Here is a 14,329-nt window from a genome sequence, read left to right as displayed (position 1 = left end):
TATCAGTCTGACTTACACAACTTTGCAACCGCTAATGACAAATTCGTTGTTATTAAAAAGGCACATCTGCTCAGAAATGATCTTTATGAACAATAAATACTTAAAATGTGTAACAACTGGTACGCTGGTAGAGATTTTAGCTTAATAAAGTCCTTTGATGGGGATAAAGTGATGAAATTTCTCAATGCTAAAGTTCTGTCGACATTCTGACTGCTTGTTTTGAGCAGAATTAGACATGAAGCCAGATAAATAGAGGGATTTTGTCAGCAATACAATATTTTGTCTAGCACCACAATCACGCAGAGGTGTAATACAAGTGCGATTTCAGTGGCTGAAACTCAACACAGGGGGCGTCAAACCCATTTACTGGGGATAAACTCCAACATACTTCTCGTGTGCTCCAGTAAACAATTGGTTCAATCAAATTTGAACAATGTTTCCACCGTTAAAACAGCAAAAGCACCAAAAGATCGGGTTTAAAATATCACAACAAAGCCACACTGTTGGGAAGGAAGTTCTGAAGAAATAAAAGAAAAAAAAAAAACCACAAGGAATGACTTTCAGAACCGCTTGTGCAGATAAACATTGTGATGTCATTTATACATTAAAAAAAAGGATCACTATAAAACATCAGAACATTTGGGAAATATTCCACATTCGTTGCCAGTTGGAAAAAGATAATGTCTATTTACAACTCCAAGTGGGGATATATTTTTACAAAAAGATCTTGTTGTACTGAAGACGACTAGAAGCCAGTGATTTAGATCATAAATCCTCCAGTAAAGCAGATGCTGTTCCCTCCTACTGATTTCCAGCAAGTGCCGGCTGGTTTTGAGGAGTATGGAGCGCAGATACGGTAAATACTACATAATTATATTATCTGACTGGAAGTAGTATTAACATTTTTGTGAAGAGTCCTGACAGAATTGAAGGAGAAGCCAAATGTCTTCCAGTCTCAAAAACGTCGACCGCATCAAAAAAATAAATGATTGAATACCAGTGAACATGCAAAAATAATCAAAAGAATAAATAAATTGTAGACGTGAAATTAAAAACAAAACAAAACCCATATCTGCTGAAGAAGAGAAAAGGTTGAGCAGAATCAATCCCGACCTGTGCTCTGACATGTGAATTATTATGGATCATGCAGCAATTCCCCCTGTGTGTGTTTTTTTTTTTTTTGTCTGGCAGCAGAGGAGACGTTTGTTGTTTTGTTTGAGGCTGGATGCAAACAGCAGCTGTTTCTCCAGAAGAAGAGCATAGGAGGACAAGTCCATCAGGCTCTCTCCCCACCTGCACCATTAGCACAGCAGGGCTGATCATCTCAGTCTGATTGCGCCTTTCTTCTGAACTAGCAGCTGTAATTTAGTCAGAAAGCAGCCAGACATGAATGGAAAGCGGGGAACCCTGGTTTGAGGTGAGCAGGACGGGGGAAAAAAATTACAGAAGACTGGACAGCTTATTAAAAACAATAAGACTAAGGTAAATAATAGTTCATGTCTATAGGTGTGATTTTTTTTCTGTTCGGACACACAAACATTTATAAAATATCTAATTCCTCCTTCTTAGACCCTTGTATTTTTAAGCACAAAAACCTGGCGTCTGCGGGTAATAAAACTGTAACCGAGCGGAGGCAGAGAGAGCCGCTTACCTTCCACAGTGAACAACGCCCGGTCCCTGGGTAAAAGTGCCACAAAAAAAAAAAGAAAAAAAGAAAATGAAAAGAAACGGACCCAAAGTTAAAAGCTAAATCCTCAAAATGCGCCCGGCGCTGACAGGGAAGCGGCGTACATCCTCCCAGCGTGTGAAAGCAAATCTCCTACGCTACAAACTGAACGCTGCTCCCTTTTCAAGCCTCCAAACTTTAGCTCCTCCCTCCGCACACGCTGCCTGAGTCCGACACAGAGCCCAGCAGAACACCGGCTGCTGCTCTTCACGCAAACGACGAGGAAGAACTAATGGACACCTAAACAAACACAGAAAGCCCTACGCCTCACTCGGTTGATGGCAGGACCCCCCAACCCCCCGCCCCACCAAAAAAAAAAAAAAAAACAAATACATAATGTAATTATCGAAAAGTTACATTAAAAATATCAGTTTGTGAAAGGAAATTCGATACGTGTTATTTCTTTAATATCTCGATTAAGATACAGAAAGCACACTATAAAGATGAACTCTGAATATTACTTTTTAACATCACTCCGGATGTTAATTAGACATTAATTTGTAAATGTGATGTTCAATGATGATTAAATTACTTATTTTTAGTAAATAATCCAATCAACACATTTTGATTAGAATCCAAGTGAAATCTTCAGTTCAGCGAACTCGTTTGTCAGCTGATATTTTAGGAGCCACTTTATTAGATACATTATCGATTGCTTCCATAATCAGCCAACCAGGCAACATGACTGAAACTCAGGGGATTTAGGCATTAGTGGTGCTCCACTTGTAATCCAAACTTGAAAATTACGATTTTCCTGTGGGAAAAATCCTCTGGAATGCCTAACTTGAACTTCCCACTCGAAAAGTGGGAGAAACTCTGACCACTCCCAGTTAAGATGTTCAAGGCCGACTTCGCGTTTCAAAATGGCTGCTCTTCGCGTCAACAGCAGTAGGCTGTAATGGAAACATGACTGTTTTGACGGATTGTCAACATCGTTTATTGGAGTTTATTATAACGAGAACTAAATTTTTTTATCATGATAACAAATCCATCGCGATAAATGACAAACGATACGATAAATGCCCAACTTCAGAGTGTGGTAATACAAATGTTCCATATGCTATTTATTTTTATTGAAAAGAAAATAGAAGCACATTTCATTGTGTCAAGACTGCATAATAAGTATGTTATTAAATGAAGTGAAATTATAGTTCAAACACAAACCACAGATTTTGTTAAACAACGTTGAACAGTCTGGTGTTGAATTTCATGTATCAGTCAAAGAAGGACCAAGATGTCACTTCAGTGTGTGAACTGCGCTTATTTCCGAAAAATGTGCCGTACGCAATGTATTTTTCGCAGCACGAAGCAACAAAACACAGCAAAGAAGCTCTAATTTCTTTTTCTTGTTTTTTTCCACTCCAGACTCAAACTCCTCTTTCTCTGTCGCTGCTGATATTAGTTATCCTCTTTGTTCCTTGCAGGCTTTAAACAATGACTGACAGCTGAGCGTGTCCACTACAAAGAGAATTAGGGAGGATTATGTACAAAGGCAACGACCTGGGCAGGTCCAGACTCAGCCATTCATGTAATCTCTTTTTGGCTTGTTGCAGGAATAAAGAGAACTGTGAAAGTTAAGTTTTCTAGTTTCCCTTTAATAATTGAATGCAACAGCAAGTCCTGGCCTCTCCGCTTTTTCTGCTTTTCGTAGAAAACCCAGAAGAGACCATTTTATTGACGACCCAGGGAGGTGGGGGCAATTAAAGACCTGCAAGGGAGATATAGTCTTATAATTAATCTCCAGCTTTGCGCTTTCAGCGTCTGTAAGCAACATGGGAATTTGACAGATATTTTGAGAAATGTGATGACAACAACTAAAAGCAGGCGCAGAATGCTCTGGGCTGCATCCTAAGGGCTCGGCTTGACGGAGGAGTGAGGGCTCGTTCTGAAAATCTTGTCGCTCTCTGCCGGGTTTTTGTGTGGCAGTTTTCCTGAGAGTAGGTTGAGGTAGATGTCTGTACTGAAAGCCTGCTTCCAGTAAATACATATCGTATATGTCTTCACATTTTCCTCCCGGTAGGCCGGCACTGACTCAAAGTTCCTCTTCCTTAACTGCGGGGACTCTTGGTAATCCTTCAAATACAAACAGGGATTTACTTCTGAGATGGGAATCCTCCTATTTATGTTGAAAACAGGCTTTGAGCAGATGGAGGTGGATGAATATTCAGCAGGTATGCAAAATATTCATAGGTGTTTTCACATTTAATCACAATATAATCATAAATGTCGGTGTTTCGTATAGTGACAGACCAACACAAACGAGAACAAACCTAAGGTGGAGAGAAAAAGATCCGATTGCAAACATGGTCAGCCACGGTCATGGCCTCATGGTCAGCACGGTTCAGTCAAAGTCCAGATCTAAAACCTATTGAGACTTAAAAACTGATTTTCACAGAGGGTCCTCTTCCAGTCTCAGAGTTTGAACTATTTTGCCGTGAAGAATGGGGGAATCAGTTGTTTTTACAAACTATTTACTCAAAAAAATCTGTGTATATTGGTAATATTGTACTTCAATTTCACAATTATGCACTATTGTGTGTTTGCTTAGTACTTAAATCTTATAGTTTGTGGTTACAATCTAACAAATGAGAAAATCTAATTTTCTGTCAGCTGCAGTTTCTGCAACTCCAGTAGTTTTTAACTAAACATTTGATTGGATATGTGTAGTGTGTCCCTAAAAAGTCTATCTGGGTTTATTTGGAGCGTACTATTATTATTTTGTTAATATTGAACACATCTCCCTCGATCTGATTCTGATCTCCACTAATGTCTTACTGTCATCATCCATTAACTGCGGCACCATCCAATGCTCATGCATATCCGGGTCAAAGCCCCCCGCGGAGCTTTTATTCAGGTTAAGTACCAGACAAACAGCAGATCTGGAAATCTGTTGTTTGGAGAGGATTTAGTCGCCCAAAAAAAAACATAAGGAAACAAAGAAAGTTGTTTTGAAACCTACAAATAAAACTTTGGCCACCCCAGAATATACTGTTGCTGTCTCATAGCATTTCATCAAGCTAGCTGGCTCTGTAGCTGATGTGTAGTTAAAGACCACCGGTGATCCTGGACAAAAACAACTTTAACGCTACCATGTTGACCACAGTTATCTTCACACCCCATTTTCAGAATGTGATCAGTTCTTCTGCGATTCTATGGATTCTGATCTCTGAGTATTTAAATTGATTTTCAGCTCTAAAAGTCAAGTGATTGACTGGGCCTTTGAAGTGTGGTAGTTTTCCTGATAGAGTTTTACATTCTTTCAAAGAAAGAATGTAAAACTTTCTTGGCAGTGTGTTAGGAACTACTGTCTTGTTTGGAAATCCATACGTTTCATCTTCAAATTCTTATCAAGAGTATCCCAGTACATTTCTTCCTTCCGATGGTACTGGTATAAAGTCTACCAGTACCACATGCGGTTGAACAGCCCACATCCTTATATCCCAACCTGCACACTTATCTAGCTAATGGCACAACAAACTCCAACATGCTAACATGCTTGTTCTTCAGCAGTGGAGTCTTGTGTAGTTAGCACACCGAGACGTCATTGCCGTAAAGTGCATTATTTGTTTGCTTATCAGAGAAATCTGCTCTTAGATCATCTGAACTCCTCCTTTTTAGGTCAACTGAAGCTGCTTTTCACATTGCAGCAGGAATGCTAAAGTTCAGCTCGTTTCTTGGCTTTTTTTCCTGTGGTCAGAAGAGACACAAACTGTATTTCCTGTTTTGTTCCCTTTATTTACCAGGAACTTCATTTGCAGACTAGTTCGCTTAGATTTCATGAAATATATGGATTACTTGCTACAGTGTATATTTTATGGTAATGGCCAAGGCAATTTAGGCGTTGTTTAGGTGTATCTTTGTCAAATAAATGCTCTATGGGAGGGCATATAAAATATGAATCAGTTTAACTCCTATTTTCCCCAAGTACTGCACAAATCCAGACTATAGAAACACCTTGTACAGGCTGAAATTACAGGCTTCAGATCCTCCGTTATCCCGCTAAACGTGACTTTCTTTCTGTCTTCCTTTATTTTTTCAGTTGAATGATCTAACACTCTGTGTAACAGCCAGTGCCTGCTAGGTTGTTGGTACAAGCTAGCACGACCTGCTGCTCACAGAGACAGTAAAAATCACTCAGCTGCAGCAGATGGCAGCTCATGTCCATATCAAAGACACGAGAAGTGGCTTCCCCTGTTTTTATTTTGCTCTCCCATCCCTCCCCGCTGCCTCGTCGTGGCTACCTTTCTTCCTCTGCCACGCACACACACACACACGTCAGAGGACGGCCTGTCTTTACAGCGACAGGAAAGACGATTAAAAAAAACTGGATGCAAATCATGTCATCTGGTTTAATTGGCGCTAACTTTCATGTTCGGTTATCCCGGAGTGTTTTCCTTCAAGGTCCTTGGTTCCTGTAACTAATCATCCCCACTTCTTCACACAGAAAGCGGTCTCAGTGGAAGACTTCAGAGCAAATAAAGCATCCTCGTTTCACTGTTATGGCAGCACAGTGGGTCAGATTTGATGATGGAACCAACTGTTTGTTCTTCTAGCTTGTAGGAAAGGTCCAAAAATGAAATAAAAACTCACGATTATCTGAGGAATCAATTATTCTGACGATGAATCGATTAATCAGATGGGGGGGGGGGGATGGGATTTTTTAATACAACATTAGAAACCCATTAAAATATGCCAACATACAACTAATTCAATTCCATTTCTTAACAAGAAAATAAACAATTTATTACCTGAAATGCAGTAACATAGCATTATAGAGCGGATGAAGCTAAAACTGTAGCATTTGAGGAGTTCTGGGTAAAACATATTTACAGAAAAATATGTTTTTATGTTTAAATGCAAAATATATATGTATATGTGTCTGCACAGTTTTGGCTTAACTGCTGCTGTTGGTTTGTTTCAGCTAATTGCTTTTTATTTTGAGTCTGTATACTCAAGTTAGCGTTTAATCAATTACTGAATTAGTTGACGATTATTTCGATAATCGATTTGCCATGATCAATCCGATTAATTGTGACAGTCTTAAAAAAAATACCCAGCAGCAATGTTCGAACGGGGAAGATAAGAATCAGAAAAAAAACAACCAGGTGTCTGTAGATTATCCAGCTTCTCCTGCTGAGGTCAGGAATCAGTAAAACAAGCACGAGGAAACACTCTGACATGCAGCAAGACGGACTTCTGCACACCTCTTCGTCTCCCCTGATGAATGAAAGGCACTCTGTTCTGGGGGAAGGGCTGAGATGTGGCGATGATGTGAACTCTGCGAGCGGTTATGAGATTAATGCGGCTAAATTTGGTTCCGTTTTCCCCCCTGACAGTTTGGCGATGACGTCTGACGACCCGTGCCGCTTAAATGAAGACGTTCGTCAGTGGTGTGTTTGCACAGCCGATGTTTGCCCGCGTCTTTCTTTAACTGGGTTTTTTTTTTTTGAAGACGGGAGGCTGTGGGCTACCCAGCAGGAGGGCATAGGTGAAGGTCCTACACAGCTGCAGAGCAGGAGGCGGGGGAGGAGGGCTTTGAGGAAACGCCTCAGGCGGCGAGAAGGAAATAATGAATTTAGCCCTTTCCAGGGCAAATAAACTCAGTTAATCCACATATTGAGCACTGCAGAGCGTCAAAAGAAAGAGTGCATCAAACTGAATGCACTCTATGCCTTGCCTTTGAATTTTGTGCAAGCTGTTGCAGTTTTTTGCGACGGTCCTGAGAATCAGAACCTGTTGGGTTCCACTTGAAGGTCAGTTTGTGGATCAGAAACAGAATGGCGGTTATTCTTAGCTCCTCGCCTCTTACATGCACTCAGATCCCTGCCTCTGCTCCCAAAACACAGAGTTATTCATCTGCTACGACAGAATGGATTCCTAAAGCTCACGTACAGATACAATAAATGAATAAATTATTCAACAATATTACATATAGCGAATTGGAGCTTTTTTTCTCTCGGACACAGATTTGTTTGTACAGACATGATGCTGACATGGTACACTAAACATTTTCAGCTGAGCTAAAGGAAGAAAAGGACAGCTGGTGAGCTGTAATCTGACTTTTTATAGGTGTTCTAGTTCAGTTTAGCTGGTTTTAACTCTACAAAAAAAGCCTCCTTGTCATAATCTGGATTTGAGCATATTTACACTTATTAATAAACGTCTATGAAATTTTGTGCAGATTTTGAGAGTATTATGAAAAAAATCATTATGTTTTAATGTTATTCCCTCATCAAAACACACCTGGAGCGTTGCTTTAATTCTTTCATGCATGTTTAAGAAATCCTTTTATCTCCATGGCAACCGTTCAGCTACAGAAAACACCTGAGTGGACCTAGCTCGGCCTTCAAGACACAGCTCCTCCTCTGAGCCATTTCCAAGCTTCCGCCTCACAGAGCAGCCCTCCACCACATCTCCCTCACTCAGCTCCTTCAGACTAGCCAGCAGAAATTAGCAAACACCTGGTGGAACACCTGAGCTCATTATAGGAGCTACTTCTCAGTGAAACGCTGGTAAAAACGTTGTTAAAGGGTTAATAGAGGAGCCATGCTGTCATGACTTCTTGAAGGCGGGGTTTTAGAAGGAGCAGACATTTTTAAAGGGAGAGCGGCCCAATTTCAAGGAATTAAATTGGGAAGTAAGATTTCTTTTAAGTTATATTTGATTTTTATAACAACTTAAGGTAAAATAATAACATGATTAAGCTACAAAATGGCCCTCATAGTCCCCCATTAAAATAGTTTATTAAAAGCTGTTTTGTAATTTATAGTTCCCAAACAGAAACTGAAATTGGCTAAAATGGGTATCGGCTTCAGAAAATCTGCAATCAGCTCATCCAAAGTTAAATGTCATGTAATAATAAAAAAAAGGAACTCAGCGCACTTGAATGGTCGAGATTTTTTTTTTTCCTTTGACAGTATTTTATGAAAACAAAGATGAATGAGATTTGCGAGAACAGCTTCGGAGAAAAAGGACTTTTTATAGAATGCCACTTGGGAATGGAAGCACCAGACAAACGCAGAGGCCTTGCAATCTCTGCACGTTCTTTTCTCTTGGAGATGTTCTGATGAGGGTCAGAGCCGAGGTCAGGTGGAAGGAAGCGATTAAATCTTTAGATAAAATGAGGAGAAATAAGCAGCTGATATGGAAGAAGAGCTTGCACAGACTGGGTCCTGATTTGAAATATAATCCGTCTTTTCCATTTGTAACTCTGTCAAGACTTCATAGCGAGTCTGTTCATGTTCATTTGAACAAAAAACAAACCAAAACATGGATCTCACATCACTTCAGGGCAGACCCAACCCCATTTCATTTAGCAAGAAATGGGTACTGAACGCAGCCCTGCAGATACGAGGCTCAGATTTTATGTAAAATCAAGTAAACCAACAGCAAATGAGTTTAACATGAGATTCTGGAGTCACTTTTAAAGTTTTGTGGGGCGGAAAGGCGACACTGCTGTCTGTTGTCAGATGTAATGAGGTTGAAACAGCAAGAAATCAATAAACTCTTGGTATGACCACTCGCTAACCCTCTAAACGCCCAAACGCTGCCCAAACAGCCTATTGGAGCTGAAGATGTAGCTCCTCTTCCTCATTGCCTGTTGCTTTATTAGCTTTTGTTTTGTTGAGGCCACAATCATAATTACTCTCCATTTACGCCCACAGAGTCCATGTCAGAGTTAAATAGCCTCCAGGAAGAGTCTTTTCGTGTGCTAATCATTGATTTGGAAAAAATAAAATCAACACACATATTTGCTCACACAGTTTCATGAGGGGCCTTATTCAAATCAGGCCTGCTGAGTCTGAAGACCTCTAATGAAAGGAGAGGGGGGGGGGCGAACGGTTATAACAGCTGTCCCAATAAATAACGAGTTTGTTGAAAGGCATAGCAGAGCTGATTGGTTTATTGAGTAATGAAAGAAATGGCACGCAGATGATGGAGGGTGAGATGTGTGTTTGCTTTTGTGCCGCCTGCAGCCAGTGAGTTGGTGGTGTCTCGTGGATTGGCGCTGCTGCCGTTCACGACTTTATTTGTTGTTTTAGCGATTACAAATCTAGAACGTGTGGTGTGCATACATATTCAGGACCTTGACTGTGATGCTCCTGAATAATGTGAGGTGAAATGATGTTTTCACTTCATATTGTACTGTGGGGATATATTTAATGGCAAGTGGAGTGACCTAAATACAGCACAATCCTGAAGGAAACACAGTTTTGTTTCAAGGCCGCGCAAAACGTGTATTCCAACAGGACGATCTATGATGTAGACGTGGGCACATGAACTCAACCCTGGTCCTCAGTGATCCCTGTCCTGGACGTTTGTGTGTGTTTTCCTGCTGCTTGACACCTGACAGAGCTTCGAATGAGGCGTGATGGACACATCCAAAACCAGGACCAGCCGGGTTTAGATCAAAGAATATTTATGTGTTATAATGGTCCAATCAAAGTCCAGAATCAAACAACTGAGAATCTGGGTCAAGACTTACACTTGCAGAACAATCCCACGAATTTCACATGTGAAAACCGTGTGCTTGCATGTGGATTTTGAAAAAAAATAAAAAGAAAGCAAAGAAAAAAACTTGTGATTCCCATGTTTCACATGGTTTTTCGCATATGTGCATCGCATACACCTCCACATAACTACACATGTAATCACAGGTCAGATGGAAAATGGAAGACATGAACAAAATACCTGATCATGTGTGAGAAATGGGAACCACGTTCGAAAACATTAACTTTATGGGATTTTTTACATTAGGGTAAAAATCGCTGTTCCACATAAGCACTCCATCAAATCTGACTATTTAGACGTGAATCCGTGACTGCAGAAAATTACAGTACATTGACATTTAGACAAACACTTCGGTTGGCACGAATGAATGAATTATTAGTTTAAACAGTCTGGCAGATCGTTCATAATCTTCAAAATCTATTGATTTAACGACTTGATATAACCCAACTATATTAAAATACCTTACTAGATATGGGTCTATGAATTTTCTATGAGTTTGTTTGCTAAACATGCAATTGTAAATAAAATCGTATAAAAAATATCCCCCAAGCACATGAAGCCCTGGGCTAAATGTCCCTGAAAGCCCTTTTTAAACTCTGGCCCAGTTCAGAAGAACTGAGAGCAAATTCAAGTCACAATTTTCAAACTTTAATTTGTTAAAAAAAAAAAAGTATAAAAACAGAAGTTTGCGTTTATAACATGAATCCATGCAAACAGCTTTAATGTATAAATAATCTTGCAAAGCACTTCTAAGTAGGACTTTTAAAAAGAAAAAATCTAATCGAAGAAAATGGAAAAGCATTACAATGAAATCATTAAGGGAGCTTCCAAATGTCAAGTGCAGTAGTGTAGAGCCGCCGTTTTAAAATATTAACATTTCATCGCACAAATGTTTCAAATTGGTCAGAGTGAGCAGAGAGAGAAAGAGCGAGAGAGGGAGAGAAATGGACCAGTGATTTCCTTTCGCCCACTTCCATTATCATTAATGTGTCATTCAGCAGTGAAAAGCCGAGGCGATAATAGAATTACTTTTCCTATTATGCTCAGTGTCACCGAGTCCACAGTAAAAGAGCGGAGCGCACATAATAAGAAGAAAATAGAGAGAGAGAGAGAGAGAGAGAGAGAGAGAGAGAGAGAGAGAGAGAGAGAACCGCGCGAGAGACCAAATGTCACCGGTTCACACCACATGTACACACCCTGTTTCTTCAGGCAACGTAACGGGACTGTCGGGCATTTATCCGAGCCGGTCCAAAACACACACTGCAGCAAGCAACTTAACGCCGCCGCAGCTCTTTTCTTCCCCTCCTTACCTCCACAGCAAGGTGACTGACACCTCACTCAACACCCTGGAGGACATTGTAGCTTCCCATTTCAGCCGGAACGAGCAAAGCAGTTTCTCACCTCACGCACGTGCACCCCGGCGTTCCTTTCCTGCTCGGATACATCCGCGGAGCCGTAACAACCCCGAGCACCGCACTGCCACGGCACAGAGCGCCGAGATGACCGGTATCTGTAGTAACTGAGCGGCTTCCCCCCAACCTCCCTCCACCTCATGCCACTTCGTAACTCCCAGGCTGCTGCAGCCGCTTTGAAAAAAATCAGCATCTTCTCATCGTTTTTCTTTTTCTTTTCGTCTTTTACTGAGAGCCACAATCACCTGCTGTCTGAAAGGGAAGAAGGATGCACTCACCGTGTGTGTGTGTGTTTTTTTTTCTTCTTCTTCTGCTAGAGCCAGGTGGAGACTTGAGCAGAGGCTGCAGTGGCGGAGGAATCCCCCGTTTGCTAGTGTATGTGTAAATGTGTGTGTGCGTGTGGAAAGGAGTCAGAGCTGATCCAGCAGATGCAGACGAAAGCAACCAATCGAAAGAAGGGGAAGGAAGGAGAGGAGAGGAGTGTGTGAGAGATGGAGGGAGAGGATGGGGGTGTGTGCTAGCATTACATCATAGACCTGGGAATGGCAGGTTTTGCAGAGGGTGAGCTACGGGTGGGGGAAGGTGAGTGTGTGTGTCCCTATGCAGCAGCCCACCGGATGAATTCAGATCCGCACACCTATAAACTACGAATATTGCACGGGGAAAAAAAGAAGAAAAAACTACCAGGGTATACATGTTGTGTTGTGCGCCTAAACCATAAGGTCTCTCTATGAATAAGTTCTCATACATCTTTCAAGTGCAAAGATGATAGAAGACGCACTCAAAACATCACAAGCCCAACCATTTTCATCCCATTACGCACACTCTGAGCCGGGCTAATGGCTCCCCTGTCATTTTGAAAACTCAGTGATGGACAGCCTGTTAGCACATTACAGGTGAGTTATCCCAAACACTTTCTGCTGGCTTTTCAGAAAAAAAATAAATTGAAGATGCGGTACCTGCACTTATGGTTAAAAAATAAATAAAAATCACCCGATGTATGCTGCCCAACATCCCTGAGGACGAACAAGGAGGGAGAGGGAAGGAGTTTGCAGGAAAACAATGACAGCTCGGGGTCATATCCTCACATCACTGGTCTGTGCGTACCAACCCAGGCGAGAGGAAACGAGGCAGCAGGGAAAATGATGTCGGGAATACAAGGATGAAGGAGACTCCTTTGTGACTTCTCTTGGTTACATTTCAGAAGTTAAGCTAGTCTCCAGCTCTTCAGTGTGTTTGTTTCTTTCGCTAACCTCCCCGTATTTACTGTCACGGTAAGTGTGGGGGTGTTGGATCGGCCGATGATAGGCTCTGCCTGGCCAGAAGGCGGAATGGTGAATTCTGACTAGTTGGACTCTAAACCTTGTATTTTATTTTGCAGCACGTCCAAGCATACGTCAAAATCCACGTAAGAATAACATCTTAACATGACAATAAAAGCTTTAGCTGGGACTTTAGTTAGGACACAATGCCCGATAGCTAGATCAAATTCAAACAGTCATTGGGTTCATCTGTGGACAAAAAATGTTCTCCCAAGTTGATCTGGAGTACAATGTCTCACCAAGTCAAGATGTGGGCTGCCAATAGACTCCTGCTAAAGAAAACTAAGGACATTCAGTTACATCTTAGGGTGCATTCACACCAGCCCTGCTTAGTCCGTTTTAGTTTAACTTTAGTCCGTTTGCCTAGAAAGTCTGACTCGTTTGGGGATGTGTGAATGCTCAAACAAACTCTGATGCTGCCCAAAAAAATGTAACTCTGGTCCTTTACAAACACAGGTCTCGGTATGGGTTGAACTGAACTCTGGCACGGTTTGAATACATATATGAATGCCAACCGAACCGGAGACTGCTCCTAATGCACGAAGCAGATCAAAGCACAGGGCATTCTGGGTAAATACAACCAAAACAAACTCTTTTGTTAGTGCTAAAATCTGTTTTTTTTACAGCTGTTGTTTACACTTTGCAAAGAAGGAAGTTGGGCTCATGTCTTTTTCAGAGGTTTTGGTGTAGTTTCCTTCAGTCGTTCTTGGTGTGGCGCCACTCCAGGCGAGGGGAGGAACAGGTTTTTCAAAGAGTTTGGTTCGTTTGACAGTGTCGTGCGAAAGAGAACCGCAGCAGCTGGAAATGTCACAAACGTTGCGATTTTGGACCCAAATCTCACAGAGTCTACCGGACTGTCAGGTGTGAAAACACCCTTAGTTGAAATGTGAAATGCAACGCAGTCACTGCACTTTTACATTTTCCAGTCTGACAGCTTTGCTTTTTTTCAGTTGGATGGATGCAACATATATTGATACCACCAAATTCTGGCATTTTAATATAATTATGAATCAGAATAATTTTATTGTCATTGTCAGAAAGACAACGGAATTGAAGTTCAAACTTTAACCAAGAGCATATTGATCTGCTAAGATGGCCGAGTCAAAGAGGAGCCTAAAATGAAGCATTTCCTCATTTTTTAAAACATATCTTGTTTTGCTGAAATGTGTTGCATGAATCATTGATTTAGCACTTCCTACTCTGTTACCTTTCCTTAATTGCTGTGATCTTTCACTCGTCAGAAACCACAATAAATCATTTTATAACGGAATATGAAATGTGATAAAGATAAACGGTCCTGTCGAGTTGGATGATTTAGGAAACAAAATGTTCTGATCCACTTCCTGTTCTGGTGCCTT

The 14,329-nt window shown here is 41.1% G+C and overlaps 1 protein-coding gene across 3 annotated transcripts in view; it reads right to left on the bottom strand.

The window, feature by feature from the left end:
- Positions 1-12,559, bottom strand: part of LOC103462179 (semaphorin-4B-like) — a 65,305-nt gene extending 52,746 nt beyond the window's left edge. Inside the window, exon 1 of one of the 3 annotated variants that reach the window (XM_017304108.2) lies at positions 11,928-12,559. The gene's annotated coding sequence lies outside the window, so the exon portion shown is untranslated. Of the gene's footprint in view, positions 1-1,651; positions 2,034-11,638; positions 11,879-11,927 lie in introns of those variants that run through there. The other 2 variants (XM_017304109.2, XM_008404801.3) reach the window with 2 other exon arrangements.
- Positions 12,560-14,329: the final 1,770 nt, after the last annotated feature.

This window comes from Poecilia reticulata, chromosome 3 (assembly GCF_904066995.2).
Source record: "Poecilia reticulata chromosome 3, P_reticulata-male-v2, whole genome shotgun sequence".
In the NCBI taxonomy this organism is placed as follows: domain Eukaryota; kingdom Metazoa; phylum Chordata; class Actinopteri; order Cyprinodontiformes; family Poeciliidae; genus Poecilia; species Poecilia reticulata.
The sequence above is the reverse complement of the archived record's forward strand: the minus strand, read 5'-3'. Positions and strand labels throughout refer to the sequence as shown.